Source organism: Pleurodeles waltl, chromosome 12, assembly GCF_031143425.1.
Source record: "Pleurodeles waltl isolate 20211129_DDA chromosome 12, aPleWal1.hap1.20221129, whole genome shotgun sequence".
NCBI classification, from domain to species: Eukaryota; Metazoa; Chordata; class Amphibia; order Caudata; family Salamandridae; genus Pleurodeles; species Pleurodeles waltl.
The window spans coordinates 622,175,992-622,203,147 of NC_090451.1; the positions used below are offsets into that span (position 1 = coordinate 622,175,992).

A 27,156-nucleotide genomic window follows, 5' to 3' on the forward strand; every position below is an offset into this window, starting at 1 on the left:
AAATGCCCGCCTCCGGGGTTGAGCTTCACAGAGACAGGGTCACTTGTTCATGCATTGGCGGGAACACGTTAACGCCTCGTAAAACATCTCAACATGTGCTAGGTCACTCTCTGTTCTCCCCCTCTGGAAATTCAGGTTAAACTGTAAGCTTAATTGTTAAAACATGCTGTGTAAAATAATGCGCCCTCCCTGGAGCAATATTTTTTAGAAAAGAACAAGAAAGAACTTGTCAGAACCTGTGTTTAGCTCCAGGAGAACAGGCTACAGCCTGAGAGCGTGATGGCGGCCGTACAGGCCACAAACCTCCCAGTTACACGTAGGTTGTTTGAGTGTAATCAACGCATAGAAATAATGATTGCTGATATCGTATTATTTTATATGTGTTGATGTCTGTGTGATGGTCAGCATCCACAAGCCGAGAAGGAATTTCATCCAAACTCCTATGAGGAGGTGGATGTGTGTAGGAAGGTTGTAAAACAACAGAACTTCAGCCAGGTTGGAACAATAATAGCGTTCCAGAACAAGCCTGCGGTTTCTAAGCACTGTAAATAATAGCGGTTTGTGACATTTTATTTGGTGTGGTACGCATACCTTCCCTGAAAATTATGTGAAATGACGCTTATTATGCGAAATGACATTGAACGATTTCTCGAGTGAAAATTGCACACATGGGCAAACCTTGTGCACGACAGACAAACGAGATATCGGCAAGAGACTGGTTCAGGAGACCATGTCTACTTTAAGGAGAAAATAGCTGCTCAAAAGCTTCCTAAGGGCAAACAGCATGTGACATTTCGTGTTAGGCGACATGATCACAATTGTGCACGTTTTAAGTTGCACAGTTCCTGAATGTTGCAGGATATTGCCACTTTAACATAAGTCTTGCATAGGCTTCGCCACTAACAATTGTTTCTATGAAAAATGGATACCACTCAAACGCTTTCACCTTCTGAGGCTAGCCACAGCTCTTGCTTTTCAGATCTGAAAGCCCCTCACTTTTCAAGATATCTTCTCACCTGCCCACCTACTCTTCTATCTGAGCTCTTCACACCTTTCCCCGCTCTGCCTCCTCTATAGTTCTGGTGTCCATCAAGACCTCATTGACTATTAAAAATAAATCTATAACCTACATACTTATTTGGGATTTCTTCTAGCCTGCCTCATCCATTTGCCGCTTGGTTGTCATTCATATTTTTTCCTGCCCACTACATCTAGGGTGGTCAACCTTCCTTTATCAATTTGTGGTGCACTTTACATGCTCGGAGGCACTTTCTATGCGCTGAGGCCCTTTGCACATGCAGAAGACAGTTGTTGGGTTGCAGGGGGGCCATCAGTCATGTAGTGCGTTTTGGGGGTTTCCTTCTAAATGTCTCATCTCTAAAAGGAGGACAATGCAATATATTGGGCAATATTGAGCCTACAGGATGTACTAGTGTGCTGCAGTCTTGGATCTACTCATTTAAAAAACGGGATGACCCTGTGCTAAACTCTTCCTTTGACTCTCTACACTGATCTGGCAATATGTCAGCACTCTGAAATAGGTTTAATGGAAAAAATAAGCATTAAGCACATACTCGCAGGAGAGGTCCCCAGAATGCTTCTCAATTTAAAAAAACAAAAAAAATCAAGGCTTATTATCAACAGGTGGCTGGATTTGACCTTCAGTGGCTCAACATGTTCCTGAAGCTGTATTGTGTGTGACTCCTCCTGTGCTACAGTTCCCCCTCCCACCCATCAATGGGTAACTCTTTTACAACCTGCACTTTGAGGGTTAAAAGAAGCGTGGACCCAAATTGCGGGACAACTGGCGTCCTGGAGGGTCTCTGTGCAGCTGCGGGACAGGAGCCACAATTTCAGGATGGTTGGCCACCATTACTACAGCATACACCATGGAGCAATTGGTGGGTCCACTTCAGCCACTGGAGGGGGTGGGTGTATGCATTTGTGGACATGTTTATGTGTGAGACTGTGAGTAAGACTGGTCTGGTGTCCCTGCAGATTTTTATCCGTTTCTTATGTCCACCTGACCACTGACATCTTGGGTCATCCATGGCATCTGAAGGCCACCTTTGTCTTATGAGGGCAATCTCTCACAAAACGAGCACCACTCCTGATATAATATTGCTAATGGCCCAATGCTGGTCATTCCGAGCACACTGTGGTGCTGTCCCTGAATTCCCATTTTAATTACAGTAATTTCAGCCTCCTAGTTCTTTCTGTGTTCCAGCCAGACAGACAGAGCCTCTTCACACTAATAATATGAGCAGCATTGTCACGCTTGCAATACAGGCTTCACCAATTGGCTACAGATGCATTCCAGCTGACCATATCCCAGGCCCTTAGTCTCAGTGTGAGAGACTGCAAGACCTGCCATGTGAGCACTTAAGTGCAGAGGCATTCAACAGGCCTTGATTGTGAAATTTGAGAGGGAATGTTGAAGGAGCGGAAGAGACAATCAGCTTCCTGAATTACTGACAAAGACTGTGTGCACTATCATAATCAATAATGTGTGCATTAGAGTGCAGTTCTAGTTTGTGGGTGTGTGCGCCATCAGGTGGTGTTCCACCTGTCTTAGGAGTCACTGTTTCTTATAGCCACTTTATGCACTGGCATCTACCGTCATGCGTGACATCTTTTGGCCACAAAACTTAGGAGTACATCTCTTGCGTGATGGAGCCCATCCTTTGGCATGATGCTATCCACTCCTGGTACACTGATGCTCATTATCAGCATATTTTGGACGTCCTTAGCATGATGAGACTCTGGCATTAAATCATGCAGGGCATTCTTGGGGCCATTCTTGGTACATTCTGGGCATCCTTGGCATGATACAGTCCATCCCTGGTATAATGTCAGCCATGGCATAATGGTGTTCATTCTTGGCATGATATGTGCTTCCCTGACAGTATGCTGCACACACCTTGCATAATGTACCCATGCAAGAGTCAACGGTAGCTATCATTAACACAGCAGGCGCAGTGGCCCAGTGGTTTAGGGGCTAACTCCACTGCAAATATTAATGCATTTCATACCACGATGTGACAGAGGAGATAATTTTCCACACTTGCTTTCGGGCCCTATGCGTTGTTGCTAAGATACTGTGGCCATTCTTACCATATTGCAAGCATCTTTGGCATTATTAAGCCAATCCTGCATGATGCGGAATCTGGGATAAAAGTGGTCATTGTGAAAGCGATATAACCCTGCAGAAGTCTAGCTAACCTGGCTCAATTTGTAAATACATGTTTGATATGATCAGTCCCCAGGGCTCATTGCAGTTCTCTTAGTACTTCAAAACATTTCCATGGCATAAATTATGGCAGCGGCTGACAGGGAATTTTTTCAAAAACAAAAATGAAATAATGCTCAGAATAACCGAGAAAATCGGGCTGCCACACAGACATCAAAATGTATTGTCTTTTATGTTCCTTTTTTACAACATTGATTCCTTTCAGTCACTTGGCAGACGGGTGATGTCCTTCTGCATTGCATTCAACGTACTAGCTGATGTAGTTTACATACTAGCTCATGAGTAAAATGGCCAAATATTGGCAGGTCACTCGAAGCATCGCTGTTATGGTCATATTCTTTGCTAAACAGACTGGGAAAGTAGCCCAGTCGGGGAAAGTAGCCCATTTTATGCCAACCACAGAGCTGCACTTTCCAGATTAAAGAAAAACTCAATGCACAATGAGTTTTCGCTACTTGAAGAGCTGTCAGTTGTTTTGTTCCTTCTAAAGTGCCTGAAAGTGAGGTATAGTTCAATATCTAATATATAAAATTATAACCCAGCAAATCTTCCCAAATCCTAATTTGAGACCGTTCCGAAATACCGCGCTTCAAGAATATTGTAGCAGAACTACTGACAAACAAAATATTGTGGAGATAAGTATATAATGGTAAGTACCTAGTAACTATTCTTAAAATTCACAGCAACCTACATAAAAGATACTTGGACCATTGAAACACCTAAAAGTGGAGCTGAGTGTGGTAAACCTGTAAACCTTGACATACTTCCATTATTAACGTTATGGGGGGGGGGGGGGGTCAATATTGTGCTGCAATATGTTTGCAGCTGAATCTTTAAATTTGATATTCTGATAACAGACTGACTAGATGCACAGGATCAGACTAAAGGAAGAACTTTACATGGATTAGTTGGTGTTGTTTGGAGAGGGGAGGAACTGTCAATTATGTAGCTGGTGGAGTGGCATAAGGCCCCGGGGTTAAAGGTGTCCACTACCGCTCAATTACGATTGTCTTTTTCTACCCAAGTAGAGTGAAAGGCGGCTGTTTTCTCACTTGCACAAGAGCCAATGGCACTCTTTTTTCCCCCACACACCCTCTCGAGTACATCCGCCTCATCTAGCATCACTTTACCTTTCCATCACAAGGCATTTATCAGCCTTTTCCAGATTTTTACCACCATCTCCCTCGGTGGGGGCAGAGGTGCCCTCTCTCTACTCTCATAGAGGCAGCGGACATAGCCCTCAGTGTCCATTGCCGCCCATCCCGCCGTTAGTGATGGCCCTTGTTGGGATGAGAAAGCAAGGGTGGGAGAGGGAGCTGTTCCTGCAGATCAAACTTGAATCTACAGTGCTTTTTAAACATAGAGGGACTGCTCCCTCTTCCAGCCCTGTTGAAAAACCATACACTGTAGACTGATTCCGCTAGCCGAGCATCAGAAGTTATTAATTACAGTAGTAATTCCATGTTACAAGTGTAACATGGAATTACAAAATTCCTTCCGATTCCGCCAGCGGAATTAATTCCACCTAAGCCTAGCTGCCACATACTCCCTTTCACAAGCTGTCAACTTGGCCTCCATCTCTCCCACCTTCCTGTCTCTTTCTCTCTTATTCTGCACCACATGTGCAATTGACTGGCTCCTTGCAACTGCTTTAAATGCCTCCTCGCAGAGTCAGCCGTACCCTTTTTGTTTGTGAAGTACTTAGTTGCAGACTCAGTCACAAGCTTTCAGGTTTTCCAGTCCGTCATTTCTCACAGATCAAGCTTCCATTCTCCCATCGGTCTTGGGGTTGAAATGGTCACATATGTAGCAATAGGGGAGTGGTCGGTTATACCTCTCGGCAAAAACTCCATGTAAGTGAATCGTCCACGCTGAGGGATTGGGACCAGCAGGTAATCCAGCCTGGACAAGGAACACATTGTGTCGTGGCATAGGAGTACTGCCTGGTCTCTGGTTGTTCTTTCCACCACAAATCAACCAGCCCCAACGCTTCTAGGAATTAGGTCAAGCAAAGGCCGGTCTGAAATCTCTCCCATGTACCCTCACATGATCTATTTCACTTCTTGAAGTTAAGTTTAGATCTCCCCCAATGAGCAGGACCATCCCTGTGAGTACCACTATCCAGTCCCCCAGTCTATCTAGTCCGAATAACTGCAGGCCCAGTGAGAGGAACAGATCCCTCTTCCAACTCACTATGACCCTTGTTAAATCACCCAACCTCACTCTGACAACACCAACACCGCAGTACACAACCTCAACTCCTGGATCACGGAATGCGCCAACTCCTTAGCCCCCCTCCGATCAACTTCAGTCAACTGCACCCCAAAAAAAGCCAGCTGGTTCACCACCGAACTCCAAGAATCCAAGCACACCTGCAGGCGCCTAGAGAAGAAATGGACTAACAGCAAAACCAGCAAAGACCTCGCCTCCTTCAGAGCCACCACTCCCACCAACGCATGAAGAATGCAAAAAAAAGCAGCACTCCGTGAACGCATCAACACCTCCCCGCACAGCACAAGAGAATTCTTTATGGTAATCTACAAATTCACCAATCCCCCCTCCAAAACCACCAACATCCCCCCATTGCAAGACCTCTGTGACAAATTGGCCACTTTCTTCCAATGCAAGATTAAGGACATGTATGACGGCTTCCTCTCGCATAATCCGTCCAGCATCAGAACCTACAACCAACCCAGCCCCCCAGAACCCACCCAAACCATCCACAGCAGGTCCACTCTCACCACAGAAGAGACTGAAAGCATCATGAACTGCATTCCCTCCGGAGCTCCAACAGACCCCTGTCCTCACCACTCCGCAAGACACTGAACTGCTCTATCAACACAGCCACCTTCCCCGAAGATTGGAAACACGCCGAAGTCTGCCCCCTCCCGAAGAAACCCACAGCCGACCCATCAGAGCTAAAGAATTTCCAGCCCATCTCGCTACTACCCTACCCGGCCAAAGTCCTGGAAAAAGCCATCAACTCACAGCTGCGACAATTCATCAAAGACAACAACTCTCTGGATACCTCTCAGTCGGGCTTCCTCAGCAACCACAGCACAGAGGCAGCTCTTCTTGCAGCCACAAGTGACATCCGCACACTCCTCGACCGTGGCCACAAAGAAGCACTCATACTCCTCAACCTCTAAGCAGCCTTCAACACAGTCTCCCACAACACCTTATGCACCAGACTCCACGACACAGGAATCCACGGAAAAGCACTGCAATGGATTTACTCCTTCCTCTCTGGAAGAACTGAGAGAGTCAGGCTCCCACCCTTCATACCCAAACCAACAACAATCAGCTGCTGAGTCCCTCAGGGATCCTCCCTGATCCCAACGCTCTCCAACATCTACATGGCCCTGCTTGCAGCCATCGTCGGAGGCCACGGAATGAACATCGGGTCATACGCAGATGACACACAACTCATCATATCCCTCACTGAAGACCCAAACAAAGCTAAGAGGAACTTTCACACTGGAATGGAAACCGTCTCTGCCTGGATGAGCGAGAGCTGCCTTATGCTCAACTCAGACATGACCGAGCTCATCATCTTTGGAAAATCCACTTCAGCCTGGGACGACTCCTGGTGGCCCTCATCGCTCAGCACCCTGCCTACTCCGACTGACCACGCCCACAACTTAGGAATCACCCTCGACTCTTCCCTATCAATGACCCAACAGGTAAAAGCAGTCACCTTTTCCTGCTGGCACACCCTCCGCCAGCTCTGCGAAATCTTCAAATGGATCTCGGTCGACTGACGCCAGACCTTAGTCACAAGCAAGCTCAACTTTGGCAACGCACTCTAGGCCGGCACCACAACAAAGAACATCAGGAAACTATCCAAAGCGCCACTCCCAGACTCGTCCTGAACCTCCCCTGCCAGGAACTTATCTTCCCAACACCTACAGATCCTCCATTGACTCCCCGTGGAGAAGCGAATCAACTTCAAGCTACTCACACACACCCACAAGGCCCTTCACAACATCGGACCGGCCTACCTGAATCATCGCATCTCTTTCCATAACTCCGACAGACCCCTCTGCTCCGCCCAGCAGGCGCTAGCCACCATCCCACGCATCTGGAAAAACCAGCGTCGGAGGAAGATCTTTTGTCTACCTCGCAGCTAAGAGCTGGAACAACCTGCCCATGCATCTCAGACAAAGCCCATCAGTCACTTCAGGAAGAACCTCAAGACATGGCTCTTCGAAAGAGGCCCGGGCCCACCACCAGCTCCTTGAGACCCTCACTGGTAAGTAGTTGCACTTTATAAAAACTGATTGATGGATTGAGGTAACAGGACACCAGGACTAGGTCCTTCTAATTCCACATACCACAGATTGCCACCCAGCATCCCTGGTCATCCGCCCAAGTTTGACTAATCTGTAGTGGAAGGGATCTGCATTCCAGAATTCCCACCGCTCTGGACCTCCTTGAATACAAAGCATAGGCCAGCAGTTCGTACTTTCCCCGATTCATGAACCCGCAACAGTTACCCACCAGGTGGGTTTCTTGTAGGAAAATTATATTCAGTCCTGCCTGGACAAATATTTCTAAACTATACTTCTCTTGAACTTGTTGCCAAGGCCATTCACGTTCCAAGAAAGGCTCTTGAGGGACAACCCCGGGGTCAGTCGTCTGGAAGCCTGTCTCATCTGTCCAGATCTTTTAACTATGTCGGAATGCACTTTTTCCCATAATCATGCTCGCAAACTGAGTCCGTGCACTGCTCATGAACATCCCATCCCCCCCACTAAGTCATACCAAAGCCTCAAAACTGCCTGCCACCCCAAAGCCAGAGGAGTCTGTTGCTTCACAAACATAAACATGCCCTGCTTGTCAGCAAACATTTACAGACAGAAAAGCAATTAGCAATATAGTATCAAAATGTCAAAAACTGGGGGTATTGGGCCCTACAGACGTAATAGTCTACTGTTGGTCAAGCACGTGCCCCGCATCTTTTCTGTTCGAAGTGCTTTACTCATGCTCCCTGGCTGGGACCAGCACAGCCCTCCAGGCCTCAGCCCAAAGTGTCTGCAGTCATTGTGGTAACCAATGGGTGGGCCTTCTCTTCTTCTCCAGTAGACACCTCTGAGTCTTCCTATTGCACCTCTGAATCTTTTTTCAGGGCAGCCCAGTGGTTCCCCAGTTGCTGGAAGTTGAATATTCGCAACCACCTTGGCTCTTTCGCTCTTCTCCGGATCTTGTGTGGATGTGGCCCTCGGCCCCTCCGTTGCCTATGCTGTGCTGTTTGTTTCTGCCATCCCCTGTGATGTCTATTATCTTGCTGCTCTGGGGTTGGGTGCCCATTCTTTTTCAACCAGTACCACACCTCCTTTGCTGAGTTGAAAAAGTGGAACCAGTCCTGGTTAGTTATCCTCAGTTTTGCAGAGAAGAACAGTGCATAGTTCAGGTTCGACATTAATAGGTAATGTTTCACTGCAAGGAAAGTCTCTCTCTGGTGTTGCACTGCATTTGTATTGTCCAGGTATACTCTTACCTTGTCTCCCCCCTAGCCCCCACGAGCAGTGAGCCCATTCCACTGGCTGGGGAGGTGCTTCCAGCACTGGCAGTCATCCCGGCATCCAACATGCCCATTCCACTGTAAATAGGTTGGAGACCCAGCCCCCAAACAGCCTAGCTGTTGTGCCTAGCCTTTCCTCTAGAGATCCATACTGGGGCCATTTGCCCGCTTCGGGAGCCCTGCCAAGAGCATGTTATTCTGTTATGATCATTCCTCTGCATCCTCCACTCATTTTATGAGCTGGCCAATAATTTTTTTTGTATTGTGCACAGCTTGGTATCAGCTTTCGATAACACGGTTATAATTGGGCACTGAATATTCAGTGTCACTAACTCAGCCTGCCAGTTTCTGGTGGTCCGCATACAGGGTCCCAGGTGGATGGCAACTGTATTGATTTTTTTTCCAGCAGTCAATGGCACTCTTGATGCACCACTTCTTAGAAGCGAGGTAAAAGGGATGAGTAAGGTCCCATCGATTGTGTGCCAGGACATTCTACCTCAATTAGGAAAATGTACTGTAGAATTATGATATGATATTGAGATCAATGGAGAAGGGATGAAAAATACACAACAAATTCAATCACAACATAATGTGAGAAATTGGGTTGTTGGTTGACTGAGAAATGAACCACAAGCCCTGTAAGGGCAAGGCTCAAGCAAACCTCAAATTAACCGGTGCTCTACCCCCTGGTAGCCTGGCACAGAGTAGTCAGCCTTAACTTAGAGGAAATGTGGAAAGGATTTGTGCAACACTTCTAACAATAACACAGTGAAAACACCACACAAAAAGGATCACACACTAGGTTAGAAAATCAGAGTTGAATGTAATAAATATAACAAGACAAAAGTGACAAAAATCCAATTAATAGAACAGGAGTTATGAATTTTTGAAGAGTGCCTAAAAGCATAAAGCGCAAACAACCGCCATCTGGTCCTTGCTGATTCTTAGTGTATGCGGCTCAGTCTTGGTGCAAACAGGGCCCATTCGCGGTCACGGAGAGCCTATAAGCTTGATTTAAATTCACTGAGCAACACCAAGGACCTGATGGGCATAGTAGTCATACCTTTTAAATACATTGCACCCTGCCCTCTGGCTGTCCCTGGCTACCATAGAGGTGACATATGTATTAGTAAGGAAGGTTTGGGCCTGGAAAAAGGTTTCATTTGCCAGGTCAACAACGCAGTTTAAAACTGCACTTACACAGGCTGCAATGGCAGGACTGAGGCATGTTTAAAGGGCTACTGAAGTGAGTGGCACAAACAGTGCTTCAGGCCCACTAGTAGTATTTGATTTACAGTCCCTAGGTACATGTACCACCATTTTCCTAGGGATTTAAAAGTAAATTAAATATTCAAGGAGACAGCACAAGCAATTTAGCATTGGCTAACAGTGATAAAGTACACAGAGTACTAAAGCCAATGAAAATGAGGCCAGTGAAAATGGAGGAGGCAAGCAAAAAGTTTGGGGGAAGAACACCCTAAGGCTGACCGGTCTATCACATGAGAATACAATTGCATCTAAATAAAAGGACCAATTATGTATAATAAGAGGGTTAGTTCACTACAACATGAGAGTGAAGGAAATTGACTAATTTGCCATTTCAGATGAGAAAGCTATTAAAAAAGAACTGCATTTAGATGGTGCGAGAGTTGTGCGTAGGTTAGAAGAGTCAAAAAGACATGGATTGCTCCCAGTCTGGCTATGTTTCTTCAGTTTTATAGGCCCTTATGTTTCTTATGCCTTTCTTTTAGCCAGTAACCAATGGCCCCAATGGAGATTTAAAAGGAAGATCTCTCTTTTGCTATCCACCCATGATAGTTCTCTTGTGACTGATCTTTTGTGATAGAATTAGAGCTTCTGAAATTTTTGTTGCACATTGGTCCAGAGGAGCCAAATTTAATAAACTTGCCTAACCCCCTTGTCAACCTTAAAGCGGTCAGTAATTTCGCCATTACGTCCCCAACAAATGTGAGCAACGTTACCACAATGGAGACATATTAAAATAAAAGGGGGCTAGGGAGCTCTCAGTCCCTAAGGATACACCAGAGTTTGTCTCTGGGGGCCATGTCAAATGCTGCTTTTAGGTCAACAAAAGCTACATAGAGACTACCCCTGTCGATATTGACCTCTTTCCACCTGATGAGTTGGAATCTAAAAACCTGGTTAACAGTGCTATTTTTAAAGCAAAATTCTGTCTGGAACTGAGACAGGATCTTATTGTCACCAATCCAGGATAACAAAAGGTCTAAAATTAACTTGCAGAATATGTTTTGACTAGAATCAATGAGGCTTTTTGGGCAATAGTTCGTTGGGTCAGATTTGAGACCTTTTTTGAAGATGAGAATCATCGCTGCACCTTTCCAGGTTGCAGGGATTTCCGAACCCGCCACGATGGCATTGGCGAGGCAGTTTAAGTGGGATGCACAGATAACAGTTTCTGATATGAATAGATCTACAGGAATTCTATCTGGCCCAGGAGCCTTGCTCACCTTCAGTGAATAGATGGCAGCTTTAGTTTCACCCACTGTAAAAAAGCCTGCAGCTTCAGTTAGTTCTCGTTTTTGAGAGATCAAACAAAGTTGTTGTTAATGAAACAGTTCCCAACTCATCTAAATCTAGGGTGTAAGAGTGGGGGAAAAGTCAAATGTTCACTATAAAGTGATTGAAAGTGGTTAACTCAATTAACTAAATTAAAGGATTTTGGACTCTGGTCTCATTCAGGTCGTCTTGGCACCACGAGATGTCATGGTGCCAGAAAGCTATCTGGTTCCCAGATTGAACAATGTTCAGGATATCAGTCCAGACAGCTGTATCCCAGGTTACTTTTGCATTTTTCTGAACAGATTTGTAGGTGGATCTCGTTAACTGGATATTGTGACAAAAGCCACCTTTAAGGACATTAGGTGGCATTTCTCTCCCTACAGTCCCTATCATACTACGTGGGAACAGTGGCTGGAGCAAACTCCTTTTAGGAGGAGACATAGTAAAAGAAAAAATTTTCAATTCCTCAAAACATTTGTCATGAACGGCTTGTATTGTACGGGGTGCAGACAGTCTTTGCTAGGGTGAGCAAGATGGGGAATCCAAGCCCTGATACAATTGGACATGAACACCCTCATTATCCATAACACTCTGCCACCTTCCCTTCCTCCAATTGTTCGCAATTGTTAAATCCCCACAAGGCAAATATTGATACCGACCCATCTTGTCTAAATTGCCCCCAAGGGTAGAAACAGGTGGAAGTGGTCGCTCTCAAACTCTCTTGCTGTTGACGTTAAAGAGAAATAATTTTACCCTCTTCCAAGAAGAAACTTCAAGTCAAAGTAAATCAGGGGAATCAATGGTTAGCTGTTTCACTTGACAGCCCAGTGCAATCTTGAACCATATACCAGCAGGGTGCTTTCGAGCTGGAACATAAAAGGTTTGATAGCCTTGCTTATAAGATGGTACACTTTCCAAGGCTTCTTGAAACATGATAATGTCAAACTTCTCAAAAAAAGCTCCTCAATCCTCTTGATCATTATTACTACCAAATCAGCAATATTCCAAGAGGCCAGTGATAAATTGTTATTAGCGTTGGTCAAAGCAGTAGTTAGATCTCCCCGGGGTGGGATAATAAGGTTGCTGAGTGGGAGGATCTCTGAATTTTCAGCAGGGGATAACCCCGCTTCCAGGCTAATGGGTTGAAAATGAGCAGAAAAGGTGGAGCTAGAGCTGTTAATAGGCTCTTGATATAGAGAAAATTTAGGATATGGCCTGCTGGTCGATGCAAAATTCCCTACAGACTCCAGTCAATCAACTGGAGATAACAATGAAGAAGACAGGGTTTTGAACAGTCCTCTGCAGGGGAGACATATTGGTTTCGACTGAATCATAGAGTTGGAGGCGAGAGGGTTAATGCTTGTAAAGACAATAGACCACGTACAATAGAAGGATGTGAAAATTGCAGTTTGATGCAGCCTAGAGTGTTAACTGAGGATAATAATTGGGTAGCCTGGGTAATGTCAGAATGAATAACACTATAGTACTTCCTGACACCCTTAATCCAGTGGATCACTTTATTGGTCAGGGAAGTCTCATCTTCCCTGGCTTGTGGCCAAAGTTTAGGGACACCTGTCATATAGATTGTCCTAATGTAAAGTATCATGATTAGTAATAAACTGCCTGTGATTATGCAGATGAGGCACAAATGAATATAGAGAGGCAGGATTTTGAGTGTCTGCTAAAGTAGACATTGTGTGTGTGTGGATAGTCTAAGTTGGACTGTAATGCTCTAGTTTTTCCCTCCTTGGTGGTACTTAAATGGGTAGAGTGAAAATCCGTGCTGGACGTAAAAGGTTTATGGCACACAGTTACAGATGCAGAAGATGGAAGCTGCCAGCTAGGAGCCCTTGGACGATATTAGGCGCTTGGGGGAACCTCACTGTGTGATCTATAGTGTAAACTATTAGGTGAAGAATTCGACTGAATGTAACGGCGCTCTCAACCTTCTTTGCAACCTGCTAGCGGGGGCCTGTGGGGATGTGATTCCATCAGTAGCCGTACCTTTCCCCTTAGATCTGTTTTTTATGCCCTCAAAGAGTTGATGACTTCCCAGAGTTCTTTTATGAGTGCGCTGGTCTCTTCAGCCACTACCGGCTGGGAAGTAGAAACTGCGTTCGCATCGGGGTCATTAATGGGCTGTACACTGGGTGCCAAAGTGACATAGGGATTGGTACATATTATTGTGGGTTCTAAAGGGTTTGGCGGGTTGGAATGGGTATAAGATTGAGTAATTGATCCAGAAAAGCTCACCTGCTCTATTTATGTAAGATTGGGAGTTAGAGGTGGCAAAGATTTAGCTTTACTGGCCTTTTTGTTAAATAGAGGAGCTACTTCGGACTTATTTGGTGTGGCGCCAGGTTTTCTTGGAGCACCAGGACCCAAGATATGCTCCACTTCCTCAATGAGATTATCTATATCTTGCAAAGTGCAGTTCTTACAGGAATAATCAGAAGCTTTTTTTTAACTTGGTTCACCAGAATGTTTTTCTATAAACTTTCTTTTTCCCATTTCAATTGGATAAATTCACAACCACCCTTTTAAGGTGTGACCAATTGACAACTGTGTGCCCTATCTGTAAAACAGTAAAGGTAAAACACAAACAGTGGAAGATCTTAGACAGCTGTCAGTATGAGTTTGAGATAGGCACAGTAAAACACTTTACATGATACTGATTGGGCAGCAACTTAAAAAGTGTCACTCAGAGCTTTAAAAAGTCCATTCTGAGGGTAAGGCAACTGTAAAGTTTAGTGGATAAAGCTGCAGACCCATCAACCTACAAGTGCAAACAGGAGTACATACATTAGAGATAAAGCACACTAATATAGCTTATAGTTAATCAACACATGGTCCTAGGTTTTATTAGATTTGTTAGCCCCCCCTTACACAAATTACGAGTAGGAAGGAAAACATTTGACACCCCACCTAACCATATAAAAATTATGAGCACAGTAAGGGAGCAACAACACGTCTGAATCTGCGAGTAGTCAAGCAGACTGGAAGCACACAGAGTTCATTCCTTATAATTCCAGTCACAGCAGGGCCGGTAAATTATCCTTTTCCAGTTACTCAGCCAACGTGATTTTAGATGACCCAATTGCGTCCGTCTGTGCCCAACAACTCCACTGCTTCATTTGGTGTAGATAGTCGAGACACACTCAGCAACAATCATGGAAAGTTGGGTGAAGAGCAGGGCTAAATAGTCATACCACTAAGCTGCAAATGACCAGCCATAGGGCCATAGGGGATGCTTTGCTCCGGCTCCTCCTGGTGCTGACAGGTGCAGGATGGGCCCGCCCTTGGCTTGGGCTTTGCCCGGGTGTGGCCTGCACTGCAGGACCTCCGGTAGCGCTACACAGTGCAGATCACCTGCAGCAGGTGATGGTGGTAAAGTGGAAGCCTCCTCAGCCTGCTACACATAGTCCCTGTCAAGTGTCTCTCCATTGCCACAGGCCTCCGATGGTGCTATATAGCACAGATGACCTGCAGCATGTGTTGGTAGTAAAGTGGGCCGCTTCCTGAGCCCTTGAGCCTGCTGGGACATGTTGACCTTGTCAAGTGTCTATCCCACACTGCAGGACCTATGATGGCACTATATAGTGCAGATATTGGTGGCAGGTGTTGGTGGCAAAGTGGGCCACCTCTTGAGCACCTGAACATCTCAGCCTGTTGGCACATGTAGTCCCCGTCAAGTGTCTCCCATACTGTGGGACCTCCGATGGCACTATATAGCACAGATAACCTGCAGCAGGTGTTGGTGGTAAAGTGGGCCGTCTCCTATGCCCCTGAGCTTGCTGGGACAAGTGATCCCTGACAAGTGTCTCTCCTGAGCCGCAGGACACCTGATGGTGCTCTACGGCACAGATAACCTGCAGCAGGTGTTGATGGCAAAGTGGGCAACCCCCTGAGCCTGCTGGGACATGCAGTACCTGTCAAGTGATCCTTCCGTGACTCAGGACCTCCGATGGCACTATATAGTGCAGATAGCCGGCAGCAGGTGTTGGTGGTAAAGTGGGCTGCCTCCTAAGAGATATGCCCTCAAGCAAGGTTGTGATTTAGCCCCTTTGTTATGTAACACGTTCTTAGCAGATCTCCCCACCCATCAATTTTTAGTGTTATGAATGGAAATCATCCTAAAGTCGATGGTCTTATGATCAGTATTTTATTGTATGCTGATGATTCGGTTTTGGTGGACATCATGGCCACTTGCCCTCAGTGACAATTGGTGGCCTTGGCCCCTTTTGTTAAAAATAAATAAATAAAAAAATGATAATTATTGTCAATAGCACTTACACTATGCAACCTAGTGAAAAGAAGCCAGCTTCTCACTGAAAATAGATGATGAAAGAGAAACTAATTCTAAATGTTAGAAATATTACAGAGTTAAATTTGATTCTTCTTGAAAGTGGAGTGACCATTATACTGTTGTTGCCAAAAATGTTTTGGCAGCTGGTAGTGGTTAATACAGATTCATTCAATTGTTTGGATGGTTAAACCTCCAACTAGCCATGTATACTTTTAGAACATTAGAATGTTGAGAGCTCCATTGAAAACAATGAAGTGTCTGGGGCTAATAATGGCTGGTATAGGGCTCGTGCTCCACCATGTTAATGTCTGTCTTTCTATTTCTCCCTTTTTAATGTAGAACATTCCATCTTCAGAAATTGGAATGTTCTCATACCCTTACAGCTCTTCCTCCTCTGTCTATACCAGTTGTTGAATGCATATTCCTTCGTTATAGGCCCAAACCTGTGGCTTGGGGCTATAACTCGAATTCAAGGCCTTTAAGAACTGGTATAGGCCACAGAGCCGGCTATACGGCCACAATACAAAGTAGTTCATATTATATTATAGGGAGCAGCAGCCTCAATTTAAAAACAGTAATATCCTCATACTATAACAAATGCAAGATATTAAATAGGATGTTGCACAGCCCACCTCATTTTGTGCAGAAACAGAAATATTAGGGTAAACTTGATTAGTAAATGGATTAATAGCTTTATCAGTGGTTTTGTACTGGAAGGATTTGTTTAAATCTGCAAAAACGTGGGATATTATATGTTTAGTTTATTTAATGAATTTATTGGCCCAATATAATGTCTCTATAACACTTCAAGAAAACATCTGCAACCCCTGCATATTCTGTAAAAGAAATTAAGAATATTATTATTATGGTTCACCACAGATAAAACTTTCATATGACTTAAGTTCAAGGCATGTCGCGCGCCATCCCACCGTAACCCACAGAAAAGTAATGCTAGTGAAGTGGAATTCTTAATTCATTGATTTAAAGTTAGAGATAGAAGTGTCCATACATTTCATAAGCCTGTGGATGTAATGAAAAACCAGTTTTTTTTTTTTTTTTTTTTTACTTTGGCCTCATTTTCGATCAAGACCCAAAGCCCACGTGAACTTGTTATTTAATCAAGAGTGTACTATATATAAAAAGCTTTACAGTTATTTTTATGTGAAACATTTCATAAAGATGTGTTGGAAGTGTTATAAACACACACTTTAAGAGAATTAAGTTTTAAAATTCTGTTCATACTTTGACTTTGTAAAGATAATTATATGGACATTTGGGTCCAAATAATGTTCATTTTGCTACTACTAACAATATTGAGGCGCCTGGTGGTGAATTGCCCTATCGCAAACATCACAGTCATATTTGACTGTGAGAAGGCTGCCATCTTGTAATTCTCATCATTCACCTGAACATCCAATGACATCTCCAATTCCCTGTGTCTTCTTATACCGAAAATCAATTTTCTAACTACGCATGGCAATTCCAGTATCTCCCAACAATAGAAGCATAGCAATCTTAATATCAACAACTGGCACCATACATACATAGCTTAAAATACCCGATTGAAGTTTATATACTGGGTGGTTTTACAGATTTACCTTGATTACACTGGGTTCCTGAAAACTGGTATTTGAAGAATTTATTAATCTGGTCTTAAATATACGGAAATGCTCGTTTCTGTTGCAATCTTCCTCGGATGTGACCTTTTAAAATTGGGAATTGTCCGAATTATAAGGAAAGAATATTTAAACTGCAGTAGTTGCATTATTCCTGAGCAATTACTCAGGATGAAGTCTTGGCTGAGATCGTCAGTGGATGAGCTGCGGTTTATCAATGAATGAAGGGCCATCTTTTCATGGTGACCTTCTCCTCAGGTTTGGATAACCATGGTTAAGCAGCTGTTTGAATCGGCTCACTTGACCTTTGACATTATGCTGGTACTTTTAGTCTGGAACACATTTCTTTTGCCTTCATTGGTTCATCAAGACCATGTGTCAGTCGGATTTGTACCCAAGCACTTCTAGATATATCTAGAGGGCTCTTTGCTACATCTTTACGTCTTCAGTATTCAACATCAACACCATCGTATTCTGCAATGCTAACGTTTTTTATCGTAGCTCACAATACAGTGTAGCACAAAGGAGTTTCAGATACAGTGTTGCTGTCTGGCATTGCAAACTGAGAAAAATAGTTTCCCATTCTGAGAAGGGCAGCTGATTGACGGCTGCGGTCAGCTTCTTGCCAACAAGGTTGATGTGCCCCAATTATCACTTGGCAATCGGAGATGCGCGCTTTCTCTCAAGTTAAAGGCCGAAAACAGTATTTTTGTTTTCGTAATCGAGTCTCAAAGTCTATAAAATCGGATCTACGGGGTTAGGGGGCGTGAGAGGAGGGAAAGTTTGGGGCAGAATGGGATCAAAAAATAATCTGCTCGCATGCCACCACTTTGAGGTCTTCGGTGTGAAATTGCAAAGCCATCCTCTGGGACTTCGGGAAGGCGAGAGAGCCTGTGAAAGCATCTCACTGTTATGGGGTGGAAGGGAGTGGACAGTGGTACCATTGTGTATCCTGCAGGAGAAGGTCTGAATGGAGCCCCCAGTCACACAAAGGGGCTTTGACAATAGGAACGTCATTAGTATGCAGGGAGAGGGCCAGGCTACCTCCTCTCTCATTTGCTTTCTCTCGCACACTCTGTTTTACTTATTCGCTGCATCGTGCCATTCGACGTCGAGCATCGTGTGGTAAAAGTGTCGCGAAGAAAAAGTGCGGAGCAAAAATCGATTACAAGGGCAAACAGAAATTGCAAAATGGCTGAAATAAAAGGGAAAAAGATTTGCATGGTGAATTTATTTTAAATTATTCGGCTTGATTTGTGTTCTCGAAATTAATAACTTTCGCTTAACCCCCAAAACAACCGGCACCCTATAAAGGATTAAAGCAGAATGGAAAGAGAGCTTAGTCGTGTGTTCTGAACGAAGAAGGTTTTACTTTTTAGAGCAGTTTCACCTGGCAGCCTACCCGTCCTTGTTGATGTGTTTCTCTGGGGCCAGCAGTGTGTGCAGTGGGCTCCCGAATTCCTTTCACGTCCCAAGCAGGGGACGTCAAACAAACAATCAACATTCCGGTGCCTCCGAGCACAAGCATCCTTTATATGTGGCATAATGCATAGGGAAACATGCAGAGCAAAGCTGTTTTACCCTTTAGAGCTCACACGACAACAGATGATCTAGAGGGAAGCCAGTGTTATTCATGGGGCACAGGCGTATGGTGGAACTCTGCCTCCAAGCACTCCTAATTAAGGGGTCGGCAAATGAGGCGTGATGAGACGGCGCATCTCGGTTAAGATCACTCTCTGGACCTCATTTGGTGGGCCTTTGTGGCACGGCGGAGATGGCATGGCGCCACGTGCCTGCCACTGCTCTGGTACAAATTTAAGGGTACGTGAAAGAATCGCCCCTATACCCCCAGCCCGGTTCGCTTCTTACATAGGGCACGGGGTTGGGTGGCACTTTAGGGCCTGCAACATTTTGGAGAATCTCATTCAGATTCAGAGCGATGGCTTTTCTCATTCTTCCAGCTATCGGCGTCTTTTGAGCCCAGAATGTGAATTTGTCAAAAAAGGAGCAACTTAGTAAATGGAAGTTGAAAGGACACTGTTCTTTATTGCCAAGTAACAACCGATATGGAGGCCTAGGAGAGCCTTTTACTGCCAAAGCCGCTCGGACACACTGTTGACTATGGCACTCCATTGCGTTTATTAGAATTATGTCACATCACTGATCTGTTTGCTTCACACCTGTGAGGTAATGTGTAATTTAAGTGTAAACTAAAGGTCTGTTATACAACCCTATTTCATGGTTGTAACGCCTGCAGTTTTCAAAATCACAGACTTTGCAACTGTGAAATAGGAGTCGCAATGTACAAAAGGTACCTTGCGAACTAGGGGCCAGATGTAGCAACGTTTTGTGAGTCGCAAATGGCCCGAATCGCTATTTGCGACTGTGCAAAATCGGAAATGGGATGCAAAAACCCCATTTCAGACTTGCAAAAAGCGCTGCGAGCCGTTAGCGACTCGCAAAATTTGCGACCCCATTTTGCGACCCGCAAATAGCAAGTCGCAATTTGTGAGTCGCAAACCTTATGCAATTGCAACTCGCAAATTGCGACTAGTCGCCAAAAGCCCAGTTTGCACTTGCAATTTACCACTAACTCAGAGCAGGTGGTAACCATAACCAGAGTATAAAAGGAGACCCAGAAAGCATCTGGGTTACTCAAGATGGCGGAGATATACCTGATAGCAGTGAGGAGGAGAGTCCACGCCGCGCAGCAGATGAGGAGGAGGGGCCACAGACAGGAGAAGATATATAGAACAAGGCAGACTCTTTTTCAGCAAACTGAGGAAGAGATATACGATAAATACCGCCTTAGCAGCGCAGCCATACTAGAATTAATTGATTTACTTAAACCACAGCTAGAACACCAGACTCTGCGCGGCTGCGCCATCCCTACGCATGTGCAAGTGCTATGCTCACTGCACCTCTTGGCCTCAGGGAGCTATCAGGGGGTCATTGCTGTGGCAGGTGGGGTATCTCAAAGTGCAGTGTCAAGGTTCCTCAGGGCCTTCCTAGATGCCTTACTCACACACGTCTCACTTCATATACCTACCAAGGAATGAGGCAGAAATAAACAGCACCAAGCTGGACTTTTACCGCATTGCCAACTTTCCCCATGTCATAGGATATGTAGATGGGACACATATTCAAATATGCCCCCCTACAAACCTGGAACATCTTTTCCGCAACAGAAAGTGTACCCACTCACTGAATATTCAGGTTGTTTGTGACGCCCATTATGTCATCACTGACATTGTAGCTAAGTTTCCAGGCAGTACCCATGACTCCTACATTTTTAGGCACAGTGGGATACACCAACGCCTGGAACGTGGGGAGTTTGGAGACGGATACCTCCTAGGTAGAGCTGCATACACCTTGCAGACATACAGACAGGTCACTGTGCACACCAACCAGGACTTTCTAACAGTGTGATGTTTGTGCCCAACAGGTGACAGTGCATATGCTCTAAGGCCATGGATTATGACTCAGTTTTTGACACCCAGCAATGAATGTGAGAGGCGATACAACAATGCACATAAGAGGACCAGGAACCTTATCGAATGCACCTTTGGACTCCTGAAAGCAAGATTCAGATGCCTCCACCGCAGTGGAGGTGCCCTCCAGTATACCCCCATTACAGCATTCAAAATTGTGGTCGCATGCGCCATCCTTCACAACATAGCCACCCGACGTGGGCTACCTCTCACCCCTGCAGACCCAGATACTGATGATGAAGAGCAAGAGCAACCACATCGCCATCATGGGGATCGGAGTATAGCTAATCAAGGCAGACTATGACGGGAACACATCGCAAGCCAATACTTTGGAAGGTACGTGTCAACTCCAACCATACTCACCTATTGACCAAAAACTCAATTTGTTAAGTGGAACAAAAAAACGATTTAATTTGTGCAGAAATAGAACTATTTACAAATAATAACTGTTCATGGTCATCTAAATGCAAACCATGCATGGGGCACATTGATGTCATGTGCCACATCAACAGGGACAGGGTAATGTCTATGTCCTTCAGCGGCCCCTGCCAGCCTGGCTGGTCACTGGTGCTTCTGCTGTGCTCTGCCTGGTACTGGTACTCCGGAGCACCCTAGTGTCAGTGGCAGAGACACTGCTCACTGTAGAGCCCTCCTCGCTGTCCTGGGGTGTTTCCCCTGTGCCCCTGGACAGATGCCGTGCCTCCATTAAGTCTATCACGTGTGTGATACGTCCCAGGCCCCTAGCCACATCTCCAGCAAAATGGCCCATTTCGACCTGGAGGCCAACTGTCCTCCTCGACAGGCCAGTGGTGTTCACAGCCAGTCTGCCGATGGATGTGGCCATCCTATCTAGTCTTTGTAGGAGCTGACGGTCCCTGCGCCGCCCACCCTCGGCCTGGGCCAGTAGCCCTGCCGCCAGATCCCTCATGGACAGGGCTAGGTCCCCAGTGTTTGTGGCAATAATGTCAATTCTGGAGTTCAGATGCTGCATGCTGGCCTCGTTATTTCGGACAAAGCGGTGCAGCACACCACTAATCCTCCCTAATATGTTATTTTGCAGCCGCTGACCACGCAGCAGCTGTGCCACACTGTTGCTGGGAGGTTGACGGCCGGACGCAGCCTGCAGCCCTGATCTCCTGTACCTGCGTCGCCTGCGCAGCAGTGGCTGCCCTGTGTGTTCAACTGTATCACTCCTGCCTGTTGCTGGCGCAGCCTCCTGGAACACAGTTGCAGCAGGTGTGGACATTTCAGGGATGATGTTGGCCGTGCAGGTGGGAGTGCTGGCGGCTCCTGAGCTGTCCTCATGTGGCTGGCTGCTCTGGGTTGTGGTGGTGTCTTGTGGGAGACCTGTGGGACATGGGGAACAGACTGTCAGTGTCTACTATCTGTTGCACACTTCCTAATAAACAATTGCCTACGAACTGCCTACTTGACTACATTTCCCATAATGCATCATTCTGGTGTTTGCTACCCTGAAATGGAGCTATCTTGGTTGAGCATGCCCCTGTCTACATGGTGGGTGGGGGTATGGCATTGATAGGGGTACAGGCATGTCACATGGTACTCACCGGTTGATGTGGTGGGCTCTGAGGTGTCCAGGTCTCCAAATCCTGACACTGCCTCCTGCTCCAGGGTCTCCTCCACCCTTTCTTCCAGGGGTGTGGGTGCTGGTACTGAAGATGGTCCCCCTCCTGTGCCTCTCATCTCCCGGAGCCTTTCAGCCACCCTCTCCTTGGTCCGTGAGCAGAGGTCATACCACCGTTTTTTTATTTCTTCAACACTCCTGTGGCTCACCCCCAGGGAGTTGATTTTTTCCTGGATCTCCTGCCACAGTTGTCTTTTGGTGGCTTCTGGCACATTGAGGGCTGCCTTCCCAAATAATTTGTCATAGTGCTGACAGCATTCATCTGTCAGCACCTCCAGCTCCTTCTCTGAGAATTTAAGTTTTCTCTTCCTAGGAGTTCCTTCCATTGCAGCTGCTGTTTCTCCTGTGTGCAGTTCAGCAGTTAAAAAGGGTGTGGTCCTCCCTCCTCCCAGGTGTATTTGTAAACTTCCTGACTGTGATGTCATCATCATGTGCCAGGAAGTGTTTCCAGAGTGTTCTGGAGTGGTTTCTGGATTGTTCTGCTGCACCTGTAAGCAATTTACATGGTACACGCAATTTGCGACACCCACTCGCAAATTGCGAGTTCGTTTTTTGCACGGTCGCAAAAAGCGACCTCGCAATCAGCGGACTCGCTCTCTGCGTTGCGACTCCGGGTGCGAGTCGCTATTTCAACAATGACATTGTACCTGCATTTCAATTTGCGACTCGCAATTTGCGAGTCGCACCTACTCGCAAATTGCGAGTCGCAAAATTTTTGTTTCGTACATCTGCCCTAGAAGTCTTTCCGACTCGCAGAGTGCCTTTTGCGGCTAATTATGAGTTGCAGAGCAAAAGGGGTGTGACGGGGTGTCCACCTCTTGAGTGTGATCCGCGGGTGTATCAAAGGTTTGAGCAGACGCCGACGCTTGACGTGGGTGGTACCTGACTCACAGAGTGGAAGCTGCCCGGCGGAAGAGCATCCACTCTATGAATGATGGCTATGTCCTTTGGAGGGGGGGATGGGGGGGCATGTTGCAGCATGCATTCATCCACACAGAGGGAGATTACTTAGGTCCACGAACGCATCTATACAAGGAGAGATTACAGATGTTGCAGCATGCATAAATCCACACAGAGATTACTCAGGTCCATGAACGCATCCGTGCACGGATAGATTACAGATGTTGCAGCATGTATAAAGCCACACAGAGGGAGATTACTCAGGTCCATGAACGCATCCGTACACGGAGAGATCACAGATGTTGCAGCATGCATACTTCCACAAAGAAGAAGATTGCCCAGGTCCATGTACGCAGCAGTACACGGACAGATCACAGATGTTACAGCATGCATACCTTCATACACTGATAGATTACAAAGGTAACATTATGCCCACATCCAAACAGGAGGGTTTACAGAAGTACAAAGAGGGATGACAGGTGTGGTGGCATGTACACAACCATACTAGGATAGATCACACAGCTGGCAGCATCTTCCCATTACTGAGCTGCTACAGCTCAATTGGGACTCCAAAGTGTCCCTGACCCAATGTCCAGTCTTTTCTATTAATAATCTCTGCGTCTCGCTGTGACCCAACCAAAGTAGGTCCCAAATTATGGCACAGTTTTAGATTTTGATGGTCTACCCATGTTCATGAAGTGTGCACTTTGCATAGTGACAAATACAGTACTCTGATGACCAGTTCTGTAACGTGCCTGGATTGCCATATTTACCAACTAGTCGGGCAGCAGGTGCACCTGGCTGAGCCAGTGATGGTTTTTTGGAGAGGGGGATTACCGCCTAGTGAATGGGGCAGAATTTACACTGGGACACCTGCATCAAACACCTTTTGGGCCTATGCTTCGGCAGATATTTTAGATCTTGAACTGACCCTCTCCACTGAATATAATTTGCAACCATGGATCCTAGCCCCAGCAAATATAAGGTGAAGACCCATAAGTGCTTACATCTACCTGGGTGTAGTCAACTGTATATAAAACTCCAAAAATAAAATAGAATAAAAAAATATAATAGAATAAACGCCTCCTTTCACCGTCTTATACTGGAATTATTAAATCACACACCTGCTAACAGACTCAAACTGGGTCATTTAAAAACACATATTCGTGCTCTTGGTCGAGATTTCAGTTTTGCAGTTAAATTTAACATCCTAGCAGGGAGCAATTTTCACATTTTCACGATTGCACACATAAATCTTAATCAAGCTTCTTCTGGATACAATACACAATGAAGATGGTTTAAAATAAACATTAGAGAGGAAGGCTCATGGAACAATGTGCCTCAAAGGATGAGAGCTCCAGGTCCTTAATGTTGGGTGCTGTGAAAAACCTTCCCTCTGCGGCTACCTTGAAAGGAATTGAACAGCTGGAGGAAAAAGCTATTTTCTCTGCTATAGCTTCTTTTGACAAAAAAGTAAGTATGTGTTTGAAAGGGAGGCTCATCCAATCTCTGAACTGCAGATTCGGTATAAGCTCCAACTTCAGCTAGCATTACAGGTTTTCATTCCAAGCGGAGACATCCTCATATGTTGACGTACTGTGATGAGATAAAAAAATAAACCTATCCACTTGAATTTTCAACACATACAACTACAATGTTCAGATTAATATTTTCTTTTCATCTGTGTTGTATCACACTCTCCGACTAATATATTATTAGATTTTCCCCCCAAATCAGGAAGACCGGAGCCCTTAATCAGCAAAACTATAAGTAAGTTAGTGACACATTTGACTTTGTTCGCCCTACACCAAGTTATATGCCCGAGCCTCAGGTGAAGAACTGAAAGATGGGTGATGGCCTTTAACAATTGGTGTAGCCTAAGGCAGGAGGGCTACAGTCTATTATAACGTTCCACCCACCGATCGTAGATTGTACTAGATTCTAAAATTGGAGAAATACAAGGAGAAACCTTAGACTGCATCAGCAGAAGGCCTATGTGAGTCATTATTGACATTGAGCCTCTTCATTGTCTATTCAATGGAGGTCCCAAAATTCAATGCTCTAAAACTTTTAATTTTTAACCCACTTTTAGACCTCTGTAAATACATCTTTCATTAATCATTTGTAAACATTGTTGAGTTTTCTGGTGTTTGTGTGCGTTATTAGCAACATGTAGAATGGATTTTCACATGTACAAACTGATATGTTACTTTTGTCTTTCAAATACATTTTCTGTGGTGTGTACAAATATGTTTTAGGATCCTTGTAAACTAGGTCTAAATTTGGGCCTAGTCACTATCTTTTTCAAAATGGATGTCACCCTTGTCACTCTTGTTTTTCCCTGGGATATCTCACTGCCTTTTGTTTTCTGCAGTACATTTGATAATGGTTTCGACTTTGTAAGAGATTTGCACACTCAATGTACACACGAGGCACCACAGTGTGTAAAGTGTGAGCTAAGTTTTTTTTTATCATGCTCTTAAGGTGACAGTGCATATGCCTTATGGCCTTGGACAATCACACCATACCTCACTCCAAGGACAAGAGGTGAGAGGCACTATAACAGAGCACACAGGACATCACACACCATCCTTGAGTGGACCCTGAAGTCCTGCTTCTGCTGCCTCCACAAAACAGGTGGGGTCCTGTTGTACAGACCACAAACATGCTGCAAAATCATAGCCACCTGTGCCATACTGCACAATATTTCAATGCGAAAGGAACTGCACAACATCCCTCTAGAGCCAGATAGTGACACTGATGAGGAGTTACCACCACTACACGTACAAGAGGAGGGCACACAGGCAGCAGAGGGATGTGCACAGCACACAGAGATCACAAACAACTTTTTCTGAGGAAAGATAATTCAGATTTTCAAATGATGAGACATCACAAATGATGCTAAGGCGTATTGTATAACCGTGACACCACCTTTAATGCAGGTAGCAACAACATTGTAACATATAAGGATTGACTGTATCCTTGTGTAAGTAACAAGTGTAAGTTAGTATATGTGCAACAAAAGGAACAAATGCAAAACAAAACAAAAGTGACTCATTCCTCTGAGTGAACAGTTCTTCACTTCTTTCTGGGTTTTGGGGTTTTGTCAGCAAAATTGGGCTGTGGAACTGGTGATATGTCAGTCCCAGAAATATGTCTGTGTGAATGCCTGGTACTGCGTGCCTCCTGAACGGATGTGGCACTGAGGCTAGAGCCCTCTTCGCTCTCAGGTGGGGGCAGGATGTTGGGGACACAGAGCTTGTAGCACTGGATATTCTCTAGGGCTGTAGTCACTTGCACAAGCCCATGTGCAACATCCTAACAGCAGTGTCCCATGTCAGTCTGAATTTTTACAGTACAGATCGCTAGCGTTGTTGTGGCTACTGCCAGGTGGTTGAGGGAGCAGGTGAAGGAATCAAACCTTCCCAGGTACTGCCTGTGCCTCTGTTTCAGCACACAGTGACCCTCTCTATTGCCGCCAGTCAATGGTCCTGACCTTTCTCGAGCTTCTGCAGTGACGTAGACATACGTTACAGCTGCCTACTAACTGTCCGTATCTGTTTTGTCTGCATGCACTGTTCTGATAGGATGGACCTCTCCACCCCCATACGCAGGAGCACGATCCAACGTGTTGAATGACAAGTTCTCAGTACGGACTGTTGGTCTTTGCCCTAGACACTGTCTGTGAGTCCTGGCCTCTGATGTTGTGGGGTCCCAGCTCTGCGACTGGTCCTCATCACTGTCCCCAAAGTCTGGCAGCGGTGAGATGGTTGCCCTCCTGCCAGTTGGGGTGATGGGTGGTGGGGTTGGTGGTGCAGTGTGCTGCATGACCACATCAGTGTCAGTTAGTCCTTCAGCTGCACTAGGTCCTGGCAAGCCCAGG

General features: G+C 45.5%; 1 protein-coding gene across 1 annotated transcript in view; it reads right to left on the reverse strand.

The window, feature by feature from the left end:
* The window catches only part of KCNJ10 (potassium inwardly rectifying channel subfamily J member 10), a 153,231-nt gene that overhangs the window by 71,661 nt on the left and 54,414 nt on the right, over positions 1-27,156 (reverse strand). The gene's annotated exons all lie outside the window — the stretch shown is intronic.